The following is a 20,291-nucleotide window of genomic DNA, read 5'->3' on the forward strand; positions in this document are numbered from 1 at the left end:
GTACACAGAAAACTACAAAGCATTGCTAAAATAAATCAAAGAAGATCTAAATAGGTGGGAAGACATTCCCTTCTCATGGATAAGAAGGTTGAATGTAGTTAAGATGTCAATTCTACCCAAATTGATCTACAGATTCAATGCAGTCCCAGTCAAAATTCCAGCAACCTACTTTGAAGACTTGGAAAAGTTAGTTACTAAATTCATCTGGAAGAGAAAGAGACCCAATATAGCTAAAAGCATCCTAAATAAGAAGAATGAAGTGGGAGGGTTAACACTCCCTGATTTTTAAACCTTTTTTTTTTTTTTTTTTTTTCGCATGGACAGGCACCGGGAATCAAATCCGGGTCTCCAGCATGACAGGCGAGAACTCTGCCTGCTGAGCCACTGTGGCCCATCCTGATCTTAAAACTTTTATAAAGCCATAGTGGTCAAAACAGCATGGAACTGGCAAAAAGACAGAAGCATTGACCAATGGAATTGAACTGAGAGTGCAGAAATAGACCACCAAATCTATAGTCAATTCATCTTCAACAAGGCCCTCAAATCCACAGAACTGGGGACAAAATAGTCTTTTCAATAAATGGGCATGGGAGAACTGGACATCAATAGCTGAAAGAATGAAAGAGGACCCTTACCTTACACCCTACACAAACATTAACTCAAAGTGGATCAAACACCTAAATATAGGAATCAGTACCACAAAGCTCCTAGAAGAAAATGTAGGGAAACATCTTCAAGACCTAGTAATAGGAGATAGTGTCCTACACTTTACACCCGAAGCACAAGCAGCCAAAGAAAAAAAGGGATAAATGGGAACTCCTCAAAATCAAATGCTTTTGTGCCTCAAAGGACTTTGTCAAAAAGGAGAAGAGGTAGCCAACTCAATGGGAGAAAATATTTGGAAATCACATATCAGGCAAAGGTTTGATATCCTGTATACATAAAGAAATCGTACAACTCAACAATAAAAGAACAAACAACCCAATTACAAAGTGGGCTAAAGATATGAATAGACATTTTCCTGAAGAACAAATACAGATGGCTCAAAAGCACATGAAGAGATGCTCATCTTTATTAGCTATAAGAGACATGCAAAACAAGACTACAATGAGATACCACCTTACACCTATAAGAACGGTTGCTATTAAACAAACAAGAAACTAAAAGTGTTGGAGAGAATGTGGAAAAATCGGGACACTTATTCCCTGTTGGTGGGAATGTAGAATGGTGCAGCCACTATGGAAGACTGTTTGGCGGTTCCTCAGGAAACTAAATATCGAGTTGCCCTATGACCCAGCAATCACACCACTTGGTATATACCCAGAACAGCTGAAAGCAACAACACAAACAGACATTTGCACACCAATGTTCCTAGGGGTATTATTCACAATTTTCAAAAAATAGAAACAATCCAAGTGCCCGTCAACAGACGAGCGGATTAACAAGATGTGGTATATACATATGATGGAATATTATGCATCAGTAAAACGGGTTGACGTCCTGAAGCACATGACAAGATGGATGAGCCTTGAAGACATAAAGCTGAGTGAAATAAGTCAGACACAAAAGGACAGATACTGTATGATTTCGCTATTATGACCTTGGTAAAGGTAAAACCAGAGGCATATGATATAGAATCTACGGGAACCTAGAGATTCCCAGAAACTAGAGATGAGTGAATGGGTAGCTAATGAGGTTGAACTTAACCGTAAGGGAATGGATAGAAGTGAAGGCAGTTCTCTAGTGGGTCTATAAGTAATATCACCATAGGGAAGGTGAACAGGATTGAAAGGGGTTGTATAAAGTCACATGTCCCACTGATTAACACTACCAATATAAATAAGTTCTGTCATGAACTACTGCAAAGGTACAAATCTTATACAAAGTAAAAATAAGATCGGGCTATAGGGGAAAACTACTATGCATGGCCTATATTTAACAGGAAGACATCAACAGCACCACAGCGATGCCAGGGGTAAATAATTGGAGGGGAAGACAAGAGTTAAGGGGAGGTTTGGATTTTCTATCTGGTGAAGGTGTGTTTAGTGATTATTTTTCGCTTTGGAGCAATGAAAATTGTCTAAAAATGAGAGTGTTGGTGATTGTACAACTAAGTGAAGGTAATGTGAGACACGGACTGTTGACTTTGGACACAATCCGAGATGCCCAGTGGAAGGAGGTGACTGAAGGATACACCGACTGAGAAGGAGAAGGCTGAACTGAGTGTTTGCATATGATGGACTACTGGGCACCTACAGAAAGGAACGAAGCCATGAGGCAGGCAACGAGGTCAATGAGCCTTGGGGACTTTACGTGGTGCAAAATAAGCCAGAAACAAAAGAACAGATACAGTGTGGTCTCTTAAAGAAAATACTTATAAGAAAACAGGGGCCTAGATTGCAAGCTTTTATAGCAGTCACATTTGGTCTGGAACTATAAATGTTATTTCTAGATTTTAAGAGGCTGTGCTGTAGATGCGTAACTTGGTATCTCCCAGAAACTCTGGCTACCTGTGTGACACCTAAGACTCAGCGTAGGCGTCCTGCCACTCTGAAAGTCAGCCTTGCTGCATACAGCCACTGTTAAAGAAACCAGGAAAGAGATCAGGCTTCAATTAGAGACAAGAACGAAGCAGATCAGGTCGGGACTAAGGTAAATCAGAATACTGAGTTAAGATTGACACTGTATTTTATGACTTCACCTACTGTATGAGACCAAAGGCAGAGAGGGTTATTTTGTCCAGAACCTAAATTTTCTGTAGCACACAATCTAACTCAACCTGTCGGGATAGTCCATTTAAATAATCTAAACACAAGGGTCCCAGAATGGGAGTGAGAGTCTGTAACCCTACATAGCTTAATGTAATACCCGGACACATACCAGAGTACGTCAAGCACATAATTTAAAAGTATTAGCAATCAAAGGACATGAGGGCAAGGACACAAATGGACATCTGCACACCAATGTTTATAGCAGCATTATTTACAATTACCAAGAGATGGAAACAGCCAAAATGTCCATCAACGAACGAGTGGCTAAACAAACTGTGCTATATACATACGATGAAATATTATGCAGCTGTAAGACAGAATAAAGTTATGAAGTATGTAACAACATGGATGGACCTTAAGGACATTATGCTGAGTGTGATTAGCCAGAAACAAAAGGACAAATACTGTATGCTCTCACTGATATGAACTGACATTAGTGAATAAACTTGGAATATTTTGTTCGTAACAGAGACCATCAGGAGATAGAAATAGGGTAAGATATTGGGTAATTGGAGCTGAAGGGATACAGACTGTGCAACAGGACTGAATATAAAAACTCAGAAATGGACAGCACAATATTACCTAACTGTAATACAATTATGTTAAAACACTGAATGAAGCTGTATCTGAGAATGATAGAGGGAAGAGGGCTGGGGACATAAATGAAATCACAAAGAAAGATAGACGATAAAGATCGAGATGGTATAATCTAGGAATGCCTAGAGTGTATAATAATAGTGACTAAATGTACAAATTTAAAAAATGTTTTTGCATGAGGAAGAACAAAGGAATGATATTACTGCAGGGTACTGAAAATAGATGATAATTAATATTTTAAAATTTCAACCTATGTGTGAGACTAAAGCAAAAAATGTTTATTTGGTAGAAAATTAATATTTTGACTAGTGCATTTCCTAATATAACTTATGTAGGTAGTTTGACTGAACGTCATAAGTACTTGGAATCTCAGGTAGGACATGAGATTTTATTGGTTTGTCCAGAGTGATGCCCTGATGAATCCCAGAGTGATTCGATCAGTAAGTGGAAAACTATCTGCAAAGCCCCCTTCGGAGAGTGGTGAGAATGGGGAGAAATTCAACTTCCCCAAGTTGAATTCTTGATATTCTCATAAACAGTGTGGACAACCAAAGCTATAACCCCACAAAGGATAAGTCAAGCCTACTTAAAATTAGGCCTAAGAGTCACCCCCAAGAGCGCCTCTTTTGTTGCTCAGATGTGGCCCCTCTCTCCAGTCAACACAACGAGCAGTCTCACCACCCTACCCCTTTCTACGTGGGACATGACTCCCAGAGGTGTGGACCTTCCTGGAAACGTGGGACAGAGATCTTGGAATGAGCAGAGACTCAGTATAAAGGGATTGAGAAAAACCCTAGAATGAGCTGAGACTTAGCATCAAAGGATTAAGAAGACCTTCTTGACCGAAAGGGGGAAGAGGGAAATGAGACAAAGTGTCAATGGCTGAGAGATTCCAAACAGAGTAGAGAGGTTATCCTGGAGGTTATTCTTATGCATCAAGTAGATACCATCTTGTTATTCAAGATGTAATGGAGAGGCTGGAGGGAACTGCCTGAAAATGTAGAACTGTGTTCCAGTAGCCATGTTTCTTGAAGATGATTGTATAATGATATCGCTTTCACAATGTGACTGCGTGATTGTGAAAACCTTGTGTCTAATGCTCCTTTTATTTACCTTGTCAACAGACGAGTAGAACATATGGAATAAAAATAAATAATAGGGGGAAGAAATGTTAAAATAAATTTAGTTTGAAATGCTAGTGATCAATGAAGGCAAGGGGTAAGGGGTATGATAGGTATAATTTTTTTTTCTTTCCTGTGTTCCTTTCATTTCTTTTTCTATTGTCTTTTTGTTTCTTTTTCTGAATTAATGCAAATGTTCTAAGAAATAATGAATATGCAACTAGGTGATGATATTGTGAATTACTGATTATGTATGTTTTATTTTGTTTCTTATTTTTTTAATTAATAAATTTTAAAAAAAGAGGATACCATGAACAACTGTATGCCAATAAAGTAGACAACGCAGATGAAATGGACAAGTTCCTAGCAACACCTAAACAACCTGCACTGACTCAAGAAGAAATAAAAGACCTCAACAAGCAATCACAAGTATAGAGATTGAATTAGCCATCAAAAACGTACTAAGAAAAAAAAGCCCAAGAACAGATGGCTTCACAGGTGACTTTTACCAAGCATTCCAAGAAGAATTAATACTAACCCTGCTCAATCTTTTCCAGTGGGCTTTGGAACGATGCTCCCAAACCCACTCAACTAGGACAGAACAGTTTCTTCAAAAATGGCATTGGGAGAACTGGATATCCATAAAAGAATGAGAAAGGACCCCTATCTCACACCCTATTGAAAGGTGTGGAGATCAAAATGATTTAGATCTTTGGTCATCAAAATGGATCAAAGATCTAAATATAAGACACAAGACCATAAAACTGCTAGGAGAAAATGTAGGGATGCCTCTTTAAGCTCTAGTGACAGCTGCCCCTCCCCTACGTGGGACATGACTCCCGGGGATGAGCCTGGCCCTGGCATCACGGACTGAGAAGGCCTCCTTGACCAAAAGGGAGAAGAGACACAGAACAGAGTTTCAGGGGCTGGGAGATTTCAGATAGAGCCAAGTGGTCAGTCTGGGGATTATTCTTATGCAGTATATAGATATCCCTTTTCAGTTTTTGATGTTTTGGAGTAGCTAGAGGGAAATACCTGAAACTATTGAACTGTCACACAATAGTCCTGTTCCTTGAAGACAACTGCATAACTATATAGCTTTTATAATGTGTGATTGTGAAAATCTTGTGTCTGGTGATCCTTTTATTGTGTACGGACAGATAAGTAAGAAAACAAAGAGAAAAAATAGATAAGTAATGGGGGATGGGAGAGATGGGATGTTTGGGGTGTTCTTTTTTACTTTTATTTGTATTCTTATTTTTATTTTTTTGGAGTAATGAAAATGTTCAAAAATCTATTGTGATGATGAATGCACAGCAATATTTTGATACTGTGAACTACAGATTGTACACTTTGGCTGATTATATGGTATGTGAATATACAATATATATATATATATATATATATCAATAAAATTGCACTAAAAAGGTACAAAAAAAAAGATCTAGTGATAGGCAATAGTTTCTTAGACCTTACACCCAAAGCCCAAGCAATAAAAGAAAAAATAGATAAATGGGACTTCTTCAAAACCGAATACTTCAGCGCATCAAAAGATTTTGTCAATAAGATGAAAAGGCAGTCTACTGAATGGAGATAAAATATTTGGAAACCAAATACCTGATAAGGGTTTGATAGTCAGAATATATAAAGAAATCCTACAACTGAACAATAAAAAGACAAACCAATTTAAAAATAGGCAAAATATGGGGAAAAATAGGCATTTCTCCAAAGAGGAAATACAAATGGCTAAAAAGTACACGGAAAGGGGCTCAGCTTCACTAGCTCTCAGGGAAATGCAAACCCAAACCACAGTGAGATATTATTTCACACCCAATAGAATGGCCACTATTCAACAAACAGGAAACCATGAGTGTTGGGAAGATTGTGGAGAAATTGGAACACTTATTCACTGCTGGTGGGGATGGAAGACGGTACAGCTGCTGTGGAGGATGGGTTGCTCGGAATGGACCCAGAAGATCTAAAAGCAGGGACACAAGTGGACATTTGCACACCAATGTTCATAGCAGTGTAAGTCACAATGCCAACCCAAGTGCCCATCAACCAATGAATGGATAAACAAAATGTGATATGTACATACGATGGAATATTATTCAGCAGTAAGAAATAAAGCTCTGAAGCGCACACGACAACACAGAGGAACCCTGAGACATAATGTTGAATGAAATAAGTTAGACACAAAGGGACGAATATTGTATGATCTCACTGACATGAACTAATTATAATTTGTAAGCTCATAGACATAAAAGATAGACTACAGGCTCCCAGGAGATAGAAGGAAGCTACAGAATGGGGAGTGGTTGCTTAATATGTGCAGAATGTTCAACTAGATGGAACTCAAATGTTTAGAAATAGATAGCCGTGACGGGAGCATGTTATGGTGAGTATAATTATCAGTGCTGAATGGAGAGTGAGTGTGGTAGAAAGGGGAAGTTTAGCGTCACGCCTGTCACCAGAAGGAAAGCTGGAGGTTAAAACATAGGAATGTATAACACCATGAATCTGATGGTGGGTGACGGCTGTGAGTAAAGTACAAATATAAAAAAGCTCCTTTATAAACCAGAACAAATGTACGGCGCTATTACAAGGAGATAGTAACAGAGAGATATGTGGGGGAAATGAACCTATTGCAAACTATGGATATAGTTAACTGTAATAATTTAAGAGTTATCAACAGCAGCAAGTAAACCACACCAATGCTAGGGGTCAATAATAGTCAGAAGCAAAGAGTAGGGGATGATTTGGGTTTTCTTTTTCATTTTTATTTCTTTTTCTGGAGTCATGAAAATGTGCTAAAGTTGACCGTGATGATTAATAAACTATGTGACGAGACTGTGAGCCACTGATTGTGTGCTTTGGATGGATTGTACGGTGCGTGAATATATTTTGAAAAAATTGCATTTAGAAAATAAGAAGAAGCTGTACATTAAAAGCAAAAAAAAAAGGTAGATTTATGACCTATAGAAGCAGTGGTTTCCCTTCTCAATCAGATGCAAAAACTTTTTTTTCCTCCTAAATAAAAAGTATTTCTGGAGGAGGAAAAAAAAGAAAAGGCCTCCTGTGGTAGATTGCATCATGAAGCCAAACCAAGGACACAATCGTAATCTGAATCCACGCTCCTGTTTGTAGATGCATTTGAGAACAGGCCCCTTTGAAGGGGCATCATCAGTTTTGTGAACAAGATCTTGTAACACCTTTTAAGGTGCATCCAAACTGAAGGGGGGGAAGGGGGGCCCCAATCCCTATTACCAGAGGCCGCGTCAAGGGAAGCCAGAAGTCAGGGCAAAACCCAGGGAGAGGCCAGGAGGCAGTGGAAAGCAGAGAAGCAGACCCGGGGAGCACTCCCCACGTGGAGGGAGGCAGAGCTGCAAGCAGGGGCACCCCAGGGGTGCAGGAGAGAGCCCCAGAGCGCTGGGCTTTTGGGCACCCAGCCTCCCACACCTGGCCCTCGTGCAGCGGCTGTCACAGCAGCCTGGCGTCCCAGGTGCCTCCCAGTCACCATCACCGTCAGAGACCGTAAAATAACGTACAGAATGGTTGGGAAAAAATCCAGTCTTCAGATTAATACGGCAAATGGAAAACACATACCTAATTTTGACCCCACTTAAAACCCACTAATAATAGAACTAAAGGAGCTATGTGCGTTTTTTCTTCCTGAAGACGCACATCCATAAAGATGCGAAGAAAAATGGCGATAAACTTTCGGAAGCTGGGAAGCAGATGGGTGGGTGAGCCCTTACTTAGCAGACAAATCCCAGACCAGTGGAAGGAGAACCGAGACCCGGTGCAATTCACACTGGCCTGGGGAGCACTGGGCACCTCTGGCACTGGAGGTGATGAGGAGAAAGAGCCAAGAAAGGCTCCTTAAGAAAACCAGCGAGCCCCGGGTCTCCGGCGCCTCCTGGCTCACCCTGGCAGAACTCTAGAGCTTTGTTCCCCGGAGAGGCCAAGCCAGAGAGTAGACTTGGGATGTGGGACCCAGTAGAGGGCAGTCCTGCCCCCGTGAGCCGCTGGCTTACTAAGGAAGGGTTCCCGGGAGAAGCCGCTAAGGGGTGGAAAAGGGAAGAAGGTCACAATTCCAGGTGAAGGCAGGCTGCCCTGGGATCGAAGGTGGGCCTCAGAACTCCTTCTGAGGCCAAGGACTGGGATTCCTACGCCAGCACCAGCTGGTCAGTGGCCAGCACAGCTGGGGGTAGGGGCGCCCTCAGCTCTGCCCTGCCCCAGCACCCCCAGTCGGGAGGGAGACTTAGTTTTCGCTGCTCCTTCTCTTGTAGCTTCTGAATTTTACACTATGCACATACAGAATCTGTTAAAAAGATAATGACCCTCACTCAAAGTAAGATCCCGTTTATTACTCATAAACGGTCCCTACAAAATGTGCCTAAGAACATGTCTCAGTAAAGCAAATTGAACCCGATAGGAAGGAGCAGAGATGCAAGCACCAGTGGTGAGACAAGAAATTGATGAGTAAACCTAAAGACTTCTGATATAAAGATGAAAACTGGGCGGGGCAATGGTGGCTCAGTGGCAGAGTTCCCACCTGCCATGGCGGAGACCTGGATTCAATTCCTGGTGCCTGCCCATGTGGGGAAAAAAAAAGATGAAAACCATATCAATGACTCATCTGTTTTTATGACTGAAAACCATGTGTAACTAATTAACAAAACCCTGCCAAGGAGACGCCAGCTGGCATTGACAGGCAGGGTCTCCAGGTGGTCATCGTACTCTTCTTTTGACCATTTTGTAAGATTGAAATATTTCGAACTCAAGGTTGGAAATTTATACTACAGTTAGGAAAATCAGGTTATTAACTGGATATTTGATAGTGTTAAGGAAGCACTGTTAGTGTTGAAAGTGTTGTGGGGGTGTGTTGCAAAAGTGCCCTCTCTTAGACGTATATCCTAATATAGATTCTGATGCAATGATCTGCTACATGAAATTTTCAAAGTTTGAAATAGGGATCAAGGGAAAGAGATAAAACAACAAATGAGTTGGTTGAAGCTAAGTGATGAGGACATAATGATTTCTTAGTTATTTGCCTCAATTCAGATATATATTTGAATTTTTCCATATTAAAACTATTTTAAAAGTCAATGAGTTTGTTTTCGTTTGAGGATGACATAAATGTCTATGTCAAAAATCTCAAAGAGGGCGGCGCAACAGCGGCTAAGTGGCAGAGTTCTTGCCTGCCATGCCAGAGACCTGGGTTCGATTCCCGGAGCCTGCCCATGCAAAAAAAAAAAAAAAAACACTAAAAAAAAATTCCAAAGAACCATCAAAAAAAACCCTGGAACCAGAAAGCAATTATAGCATGGTTGCAGGAGGTCAATTACTATACAAAAGACAATTGCTTTCCTATATATCATCAACGAACAATGGGAACTTGACATTTAAAACACAGTATCATTGACATTAGGCAATACACCTAACAAAACCTTTACGAGAGCTCTACGAGGAAAACCACAAAACTCTGATGAAAGAAATCAAAGAGCTAAGTCAAGGAGAGAGATTCCCTGTTGGAGGAAGAGAGATTCCCTGTTCGAGGAAGACTCTGTCTGTCTTCACGAGGGTGTTGGTTCTCCCCAACTTGATCTACAAATTCAACACAATCACAACCCCAGCAGGTGATTTTGTGGGTTTCAACAACCTGGAAAGCCAACACAGTGTTGAAGATCCAAGTGGGAGAACCGGAGCTGCCCAGCCCCAAGACTCTGCAAAACCTTAAATTGTGGAAATTGCAACCCATACCGTACTCTGAAATCGGTTCTACAACTAATCACTGCACTGTGCTTTGAAATGCATTGCTTTTTTATATACATGTTATTTTTCACAAAAAAAGGGAAAAAATCTATTGTGATGATAAAAATGTATATGTGTACGTATGTATGTATTCCTTCTAGCCTCCAATGTTCTGGAGCAGCTAGAAGAAAATTTGAGATGAGGGCATGGTAGCCCATGACAAACTCTGGGATCTGTCCTGAACCACTTGTTGAAGAGTGCTTTGAAAACTATTGCTTCTTTTTTCTTTGCTTTGTATATATGTTATATCGTACAAAAAAAAGTAAAACAAAAACCTCACTACAAAGCCTCCGTGACCCAGCACCCAGAAGCAGACCCGCTCGAGTGGACTCATCTTGTCTTTGCTAAAAAGGCAAAAGCGATGCAGTGGAGAAAGGACAGTCTTTTCAAAAAAACCTGCAGCAGGAGCAATTGGGCATCCCTTGCAAAGGAAAAATAAACCCAGATACAAAACTTACAACTTTCCCAAAAAGTAGCATAAAGTGGATCCCAGACCTGAACGTAAAACCTCTGGAAGATAACCTAGGCACGCAATCTAGTTTCCAGTTAGGAAATCTTCCGTTGCCTTAGGGCAGCATTAGCAAATTGGGATGAACGAGGTGCCTTCAAATACAGAAATGTGTATTCTCTTCAGTTCTGAAGGGCAGAGGGTGGAAAAGAAGAGACTTTTTTTCCACTGGGCTGACGGACAGGGGCACGGGGCCAAGTGCCCATGGGGGAGGCGGGCACCACGGGGACGTGGCCTCAGCCCAGGACGGCCAGCCCCCACCAGAAGCTGGAAGAGGCAGCAATGACCTCTCCAAGGGCTTTGCCCACACCTGGATTTGGGACTCCAACTCCTCAGAATAAATGTCGGTTGTCTTAAGCCAGCCAGCGTGTGGCACCTTATTAAGGTGGCCCCAGGAGACCAAGAGGCCCCCGATTCAGGGCAGTTTCTCCAAGAACCTGGTGGCCCCAACCCAGAAGCAAGAAGCAGGATCAGCCCTAAACATCAGCGAGTCAAGATCAACTCCAGGCCAGCGAAATGCTCCCTGCCCCTCCGCAGGTGACAGCTCGGGCTCCCCTCGGAGCCAACCTGGAGACGAGGATCCAAGGACATTTAGTCCCTCTGGGAGGTGACACTGAGAAATGCCAGTGGGAGAGGGAGCACGGGAGGAAAGGGGGGTCTGCGGAAGGCGTGTGACCGCGGGCTGGCCACCACGGACGCCGGGTGCCGCGAGGAGGGGTCCCTTCCCCACAGGCTCCAGAGGGAGGGGGCACCTGCCTGGAGCCTGGACTCCGGCTTCTGGAACCGGGGAATCAAGTTCCACTGCTTTGGGCCACTCCCAGAGCCCCAGCAATTTCTGCAGGCACCTCTGGAAGGACTGACCCAAACACTGAGCTGGACCTTGTCCTGGCCCTGGACTATGCACCCCTGAGGGGCCCTGGGAATGTCCCACCGGCGGCAGCAGTGTGTCTGTCTTTGCAATTCACGGTGGCCCTGGACACACCTGGTAGTTCCCGCTGGGGAGGTGACTCCAGGCGGGGTGGGGGTGGGGGGGCGAGCAAGCCAGAGGGAGAAAAAAGATGAATCCTATAGCTAGGGAGTTGGAGAGCCGGGGACTCAGTTTCCCCACGAGGTCCCTGAGCCCATCCATCACACCTGGGTAACGACACCCCAGGAAATATCCCAGAGCCCGCAGCGCTTGCGCCTACCTGCTCGGCAATGCTGCGGGGTGGGGGCCAGGAGGCGGCCCCTCTGCACCTCTCCTTTTGGCTCCCTCTTGTTCCATCCTTTGGCTCTGGTAAAGCTGCAAGAAGAGCGCTTTCCTGAGCTCTGTGAGTTGTTCGGCTGAATTACTGAGCTTGATGGTGGTGAGGGGGGCCCCCAAATGTGCAGCCAGCTTGTCGGAAGTGGGGGTGGCCCGGGACCCCCCGAGCAGCAGCGGGAGCCTGAGGGAGGACAGCCCGGTCAGATCTTATGGGTGGGAGCCGCGTGCTCCCTCCCCCACCCATGCCAGGAGCACCTGAGGGGAGCCACGAGGGTTCCATGCCAGGAAATTCAGCCCAGCTGTGGGGGCCTCGGCCTCTGGGAAATGTTGAGGGTTTGAGGATTTAAAAGGCAGGGAGAAGGCTGGTGTCCCCTCGCTGTGGGAGCTGTGGGAGCCCCTGAGCCGTCACCCCCTCCGCCGGCCCTGCCTGGGCCACAGCACTGGGGGGCCAGGCCAGGAACCAACTCCTGGTTCCAATTAAGCCTCCCTGGACCTGAGACACGCCCCCTTCACCTCTGAAAGCTCAGAAGAAATCCCTTCTGCTCCAGCGTTTCCGCATGAGGGAAGAGAACACCCCTATTAGCACAGAAACCTCCTGCAGTGTCTTCTCCTCCTGCAGTGTCTTCTCTTCCTGCAGTGTCTTCTCCTCCAAACAGAAATTCTATCCCCATTAAGCAATCATTTCCCAGTTCCCTTCCCTCCTACCCCTGGGAACCTCTAATCTACTTTCTGTTTCTATGGATTTGCTTATTCTAGATCTTTCATTCAAATGGAGTCATACGATATTTGTCTTCTTTCGTCTGGCTTCTTTTATTACTGAGCATGATGTCTTCAAGTTTCATCTATGGCATAGCCAGTATCAGAACTTCATTCATTTTATGGCTGAATAATAGTCCCCTGAATGGATGTACTACTTTTTCTTGATCCATTTGTCCACTGATGGACTCCTGGGTTGTGTCCACCTTTTGGCTCTTGTGGATAAGGCTGCTGTGAACACGGGTGTTTGGTTTTGCTAATGCTGCTGGAATGCAATATACCAGAAATGGACTGGCTTTTACACAGGGGATTAATTAGGCTGCAAATTTACAGGTCTAACGCCATGGAAATGTCCGAATTAAGCCGCCAACAAGAGGATATCTTTACTCAAAAAAGGCTAATGGTCACATGGGAAGGCACTTAGTGATGTCTGCTGGTCCTTTGCTCCCGGGTTTTGTTGCTTTCAGCTCCTGAAAAGCTATCAAGAGGTGCCACCCCACAAGATTGGATCAGAAAAGCCAAAAGAACCTTGCTTTTCTTGGGGTACACAACAGTTTCAAATCAGCACAACTCGGGTTCTATTTCTAGGAGCAGGGTCTGCAGGTCCCACAGAAATTCCATGTTTAACTTTCCAAGGAACCACCAAACAATTTTCCACAGCAGCCACATCATTTTATGTCCCCGCCAGCACTCACGAGGGTGCCAATAAACGTCTCCCTTCTTGAGGGGACCGGGGGGCTGAGCCACGTCCAAGCCAGCACAGCCCTCCAGTGGCCTCTCTAGGAGGCTGTCACAGGTACTTTCTTTGGAGTCCACAGATGTCCGTTGGCCCCATGAGATTCTGTTGTCCTCTTGCGTCCTCTCTTCACTGCTCCTTCCCAGGCCTCCTGGGAAAGGACATGCAGCCCCGTGGGTGCCCGCTGGGCCACAGCTGTATTCATCTCCAGACCTGAGCTGGAAGCAGGACTGCTGCCCTTCTCTCCCGGCCTGGCACGGCTGAGCTTGTGCCCCTGGCTTCCAACTCCCTGCCCACGGGCCTTGACGTTTCCATCACATCCCGTTCCGCTTCCATGACAGAGGCATCTCTGAAAGTGCTTGAGAATTGCCTGTCCAATTTTACTGTGTGACCTTGGGCATCATGATCCCCCTCTCTGGGCTTGTGGCCACACCAGGACCATGGGGGCAATGAGGCCTGGTCTGCAGGGTTATGGAGGAACCGGAGGAGGGAAGCATTTCGGGCACCAGCCCCTCGGCCCAGGCCACAGCCACAGTTCCCCCATCATAGGGTTTGTGGGTTTAACTGTGTCCCCCAAAAGATCTGTCCATGTCCTGACGCCCAGCACCAGTGGATGCGGCCTTAATTGGAAAGCATCTCAGCAGATGCATGTCATCAAGTTGAGGCCCAACTGGAGTAGGACAGGCCCTAGTCTAATAAGACTGTCCTTAGATGAAGAAGGAAACTTGGACACAGACTGACAGCAGGGGAGAAGGCCATGTGAAGACAGAAGCAGAGACTGGAGTGACACAGCCACAAGCCAAGGACGCCTGGAGCCACCCAATGGCCGAGCCAGATGAGGGAGGGTCGCAGCCCTGAGCACTCCTGGACGGTGCAGTTCTGGCCTCCAGAGCTGGGGACGGATGAACTGCTGTCGGGTTTTTTTTTGTTTTTTTTTTAATTTTTAAATTTTTTTTAAATATGACAAGAAAGAAACACAATCATTCTTAACATATGATCATTCCGTTCTACATGTATAGTCAGTAATTCACAATATCATCACATAGCTGTAGATTCATCATCATGATCATTTCTTAGAACATTTGCATCAATTCAGAAAAAGAAATAAAACAAAAACAGAAAAAAATTATATATACCATACCCCGTACTCCTTCCCCTCTTCGATCACCAGCATTTCACTCTAAATTTATTTTGACATTTGTTCCCCATAATTTATTTTTATTCCAAACGTTTTACTCGTCTGTTGATAAGGTAGATAAAAGGAGCATCAGACATGAGGTTTTCACAATCACAGTCACATTGTGAAAGCTGTATCCTTATACAATCATCTTCAAGAAACATGGCTACTGGAATACAGCTCTACATTTTCAGGCAGTTCCCTCCAGCCTCTCCATCACATCTTGAATAACAAGGTGGTATCTACTTAATACATAAGAATAACCTCCAGGATAACCTCTCGACTCTATTTGGAATCTCTCAGCCATTGACACTCTATCTCGAACTTCTGTCATTTTAAGCCGCCCCTTCAATGTGATCTGTGACAGCAGCCCAAGCCTCTGCTGGGCCACCTCTGATGTGTGACAGATTACCCTAAAACTTAGCTGGGCGAAGGGCCCAGTGTGCTTTGCTCACAGATCAGGACTTTCAAGGCGGGGGTCCCCCAGCGAGAGACCCAGGAGGAGGCTGCAAGGCCTCTGATGACCCAGCCTGGGGGGCGGCACCGCTCTCCCAGCACCTGCTTCCAGCTGAGGTAGCCACAAGCCCCATGCAGATTCGAAAAGGAGCCGGGGCTCCCAGTGGAAGGCGCGTCAAAGAACTGTGAGCCACGTTTTCAAACCTCCACAGCTCCTTCTCCTGAACACCTGCCAAAGAATATTTGCTGGATCGCTGGATCAGCAAAAAAAAGATCGACTTATTCATTAGTCCTGGTTAAATATGCTGATGCAGAGCACCTCCAAGCCAAGTTGAGAATGTCACCTACTCATGCCAAGGCTGCCAGTCTCCCTAATGTCTCAGGCCTCAGCCAAACTGGCGAGATTTCAAGCCTGTTTGGACAAAATGACCGATTGCTTCCGGAAGGTGGGGCGGCTGGAAACCCTGCCAGCTGTCAGCGTCGGCAGGCTCCCGGAGGGAGGCATGTCACCAAGATACCCGGGGCCCGGTATTGAATGAGGATTCAAGGACATGGCTTTTCTGGGGAGCACAACAATTTCAAACCAGTACAGGAAATGGTGCCTCCTCTTCAGTTTTTTGAGAGTTTGAGCAGTGGCTGTCCCACTACTTGAAAGTCTTCTGTCCCTTGGCTGTCACTGCCTTATGCCCTTTTCTGGTTCTGTTCAGTTAAACGAATTTTGTAGCAGTTACAGGTGCAGCACTGCTGGGTTCTGGAACCTTCTCTTCAGGCTCTCTCCTTTCATGATTGTTATGGATTGAATTGTGCCCCCCCAAAAAAAAAAGATATATTCAAGTCCTACTTTGCTACACCCTGTACCTGTGAATATGACCTTGTTTGAAAGTAGGGGCTTTGCAGATAGAATCAAGTTAAGCTGAGGTCATTCTGCATTGGGGGATGGCGGCAATGCAATTACCAGCGTCCTTTTAAGAAGAGAAAACAAAGACACAGAGACACATGCAGGAAGGATGCCAAGTGATGACGGAACATGAGATGAGAGGGATCCGTCTGCCAGCCATGGAGCGCCAAGGGCTGCCGGCAACCACAGAAGCTGGAAGAGGCAAGGAAAGGTCCTCGCCGGAAGCCTTCAGGAGCGCAGCTCTACAGGCATCTTGATTTCAGACTTCTAGCCTCTAGAACCATGAGACAATAAATTCATCTTAAGCCTCACCACCTTCCCCCCAAAAAAGAAGCTACCTGGGGCGTCCTCCAGCCGGCACACCGGAATTGGGGGTGAGCGGGGGGTTCCCCGAAGGCCTGGGGTGCAGCCAGTGGGGTAGAATGGAATGAACCCTTCCAGCCTATGACCCCTTGGGGACAGACCCTGCCGACGAGCTGCTCTCCTGGGCATGGCTGTCCACACCGCCGGCCCCCCACCCAGCAGAGGCTCTGAAGCGTCTCAAGACTTTGATTCAACTCAATCCAGTCTGACAAGTTGCCCTCCAGCCACCAACCCAGGGCGACAGACTCCAGTACCGGGGTCCAGGCACAGTCCCTGCCCCTGGAGCTCACGGATGCAGGGGAAAATCCACCGAAAAAGAGGCACTCCTAGGATAGTCTGGGACATGCAGCAGTGAACACCCCTGCCCCCCAGTCCTGCTCTGAGTACCGGGGGGGAAGCCCCAAGGGCAGGAGGCAGAGCCGCTGGGTGGCGAGGGATGGGAGGCTCAGCTCCTCAGCCTATGCAAAGGCCCGGGGCGCACACCGAAGGGTGTACTGGGGGTCAGGGAGGTGGGCGACGAGGCTGCAGAGCCCGTCAGGGCCCCGAACTTCACTGGGGGACACACCCCGTGTCCTGCTGTGCCGTGGACCAGAAGACAATATTCCCACACCCCGCAGCCTTGGGACCCCCTGGGCAGTGTGTCTGGAGGGTCCGGAGCCCCGGGAGCCTGCCGCAGCCCACGGAGCCCTCTCTTCCTTGCAAGGCCGAGCCCCGCCTTCACCACGCAACCCCTGCGCACCGGGCCCCGCAGGGGAGACTTCCCCAACCCACCACCAGTCCCCCCAGCAGCCCTGGATGGGGTTTCCCCACGTCCTCAGAAAGCTGAGAGGCTCAGAGAGGTAGAGAAATGGGACTGAAGACACACAGCAGAGCCAGCGTTCGAATGCAGGACGGCCTTGACGCCACACAGCAGATAGGCCTGTTGGAAGAACACACGTGTGTTTCTGTCTGTCTGTCCTCATGAGTCTCTGTGCCTGTGTGTCTGATCTTGTGTCACTATGTGTGTGTGTCTGTTCTTTGTGTGTCCATGTGCTGTGTATTTGCGTGTGTCTGAGTGTGCAGGTGTCGGTGTGTGACGTGTATGGTGGTGGATGCTGTGTGTGTGTGTGCCTTCCCATCTGTGACGATGTGAGTGGGTGGCTGTTTACTTGTGCGTCTGTGTGTGTAGTGTGTGCGTGTCTGAGTGTGTCTCGGCGCCCGCATGTCTCTGTGTGAGTGTCACCACGTGTGGCCTCTGAAGCTGAAGCTCAGGGCTGGCAGTGGAGACGAGACAGAGCCCCTGGGGACACTCCGCTAGAAAGAAGCTCCGGTTTGCTGGCAAATGTCCTTGAAGAGGCGGGCGGGGGGGGCCACCAGGCAGCCCTTTCTCAGGACCCCGAGGCCACGGGGCTGTCACCCCCGAACACACACACACAGAGGCGCCGCTTTGAGGCTCCGTGCCCTGATCTCAGCCCTGGAGAGAGTCAGCTTATGGGGAGCAAGGAAGGGTTCGTAGAGATAAAAATACAAACTCTGTTGCTTACAAAAGTCACTAGTGGCTTACAAGAGCGCATCTCTCGTTGTCATGGAGCTGACAATGCCAATAAGGATCAAAGGGCCCAGAATAGATGCGGCTGCTGCTTCCCACTTAACTCTTGGGATCCTGCTCTTTTTTCCTCAACTTCAGGCTCTCTCCTCCCTCTGAAGAATATGCTAGACCCGGCAGCGGGACTCCCTGTCTCACTCTGAATGCGAGACCTGCTCCCCCCGGCCCACGCCCAGTTATAGGACCAGCACCCCCTTCTTAGGGAGTGCAGATTCTCCCCCAAACCCAGCCACGTGGCTGCCCCACCCCCCGGCCACCAGGCAGTCACGTGACCCAGCTGGGCCAATCAGAATCCTTCCCTGGGATTTTTCACATTGAAACCAAGAGAAAAGGATGGGGTCGTCTTCCGAGACGAAGGTGGGGGGCTGTGAGCCAGGAGCCACGGGCAGCCACGACAGGGGACAGAGAGAGCTTCCAGGTCTTCTTGTCCTTGGTTCCAGCCCCTCCGAGACCTGCCGCGCCCTGGCCTTTGCCCTCGTTTGGTCACACAAGCTAAAAAAACTGTCCTTTGGGACCTAAACTCCTCTGAGCTGGGCTTGGGTCCCTCAGGACTGCCGGTGGCCGCCAGCCCACCCCAAGCCCTGCGTGTTGCAGGGCATGACAGTGGCGTCTTCCCTCATGCTGTTTCCCACACTTCACTGCTGCTCCGTCTTGTCTCCTGGAACCTCTTCCCTGAAGACCCACCGACCTGAGAGCTTTAGGCATGTAACTGGGCAATGCTGTCCCTGCCGCCCTGGAAGGCCAGGTGGGGAGGGGGCACCCTGCCCACACGTGGTGGTGGCCTCTGACCTCTAGCCTCTGACCCTGGCCTGCCCCCATCCCTGCCAGCACCTCCCCTCCCCCCCACAGGAGGCATCCCGCACAAATGGATGGACAGCCCAGAAGGCCTGTCCGAGCTCTGTCCCTAGTCCCCGCACACACAACCAAGGGGTGGCCATGCTTGCCACCTGGGTCTCGGGGGAAGGTCTGTGCAGACCCTGGAAACGGGCTCAGGACAGTTTGGGCAGAGGATTCCAGGACCCCAAGGCAGGCAGGAGTGGGGCCCAGGGCAGGAGCCCCAACCCGGGCTTCAGGGTGGTTCTGCTCGGAGGTCCCTATTTTGCAGAACCGCGTGGCTGTGCAATGGGACAGGGGGCGGCCAGCCTGGATAGGGACCATGGCCCTCCCCAGGGCAGGAGTTCCTGCGGGCAGCACAACCGGCGCGGGAACTGGGAGGGGGGCACCTTTGGAAGCAAAGGGAGAAGGGGTTGTGGGGTCGGGGATGGGCCAAGGAAGAGGGGGCTGCAGTCATCCAGAAAGTGACATGACGGTGCCGCCAGCGGGGGCTGCAGACGAGGGGGTAGGACCTGGGGACGTGTCCGAGGGGCCCTCGGAGGGGGGCTTGCAGAGGGGGTCTGGGGGCTCGGCTTGTAGCACGTGCTGAAACGCACCGCCAGGGCCGACTTGCCCCCCACCCGCGCAGACCCACTGCCATCTGCTCCACGCGCGCACACCAGCGGGAAGGGTCATTGGGAGGCAAAGCGCTCTCGGGGTGTGTCACCTTTGCGGGTTTCTAGAATTTAATTTTTAACCATGGGCTGACAACATTTCCTGAAAATGTAATCCTGTCCCCAGAACTGGGAGGGCCAGCACAGCCCTGCAAAGGCCGAGCTGAGGCATCTGGAATAGTCTCTCACTAAACCCCAGAGGATGGGAGGGTGGGGGGACGGTGTCCAAGCCGTGCTGGTCCCTGCCCCCCATCCCACTGGCCCTGGTCCAGACACGCTTCACAGATGAGGAAACCGAGCCTCGGCGAGGCCCAAACTCGAACCCAGAGCTATCCGGCGGCGATGTCCACACTCGCAGCCTCTCCTCTCTCCCAAGCAGGGACAGCATGGGGCACACAGCTCGCCCAAAGGGAGACACCCCCCTGCGGCCCAGAGACCTCCCGGGACCCCCCGGACCCCTGAGGGCAGGTGGCTGACTCTTTCTCCCTCCCCCTCTCTCCTCCTTTCCCGTCCCTCCCTGCCCCTTCCCTCTCCCCCTCAGGGACACCCCGGCCACCATCGCACCCCCTGCATGTTTCCAAGCGTGACAAGCTGCTCACAGGGTTCTGAACTGACTTTCTCCCTAGGCCCGGGTCCCTCCCAGGGCAGGGGCCCCGTCCTGGCTTTCCTGTCTGCCACCCAGCTCCGGCTTGTGCTGTGACCGTCTCTGTAGTCAGAGAAAACAATAAAGCAATTTTTAGCCTGGGAACAAATGAGTTGGAAGGTAAATAAGCCCT

This window comes from Tamandua tetradactyla, chromosome 23 (genome assembly GCF_023851605.1).
Source record: "Tamandua tetradactyla isolate mTamTet1 chromosome 23, mTamTet1.pri, whole genome shotgun sequence".
Lineage (NCBI taxonomy): Eukaryota > Metazoa > Chordata > Mammalia > Pilosa > Myrmecophagidae > Tamandua > Tamandua tetradactyla.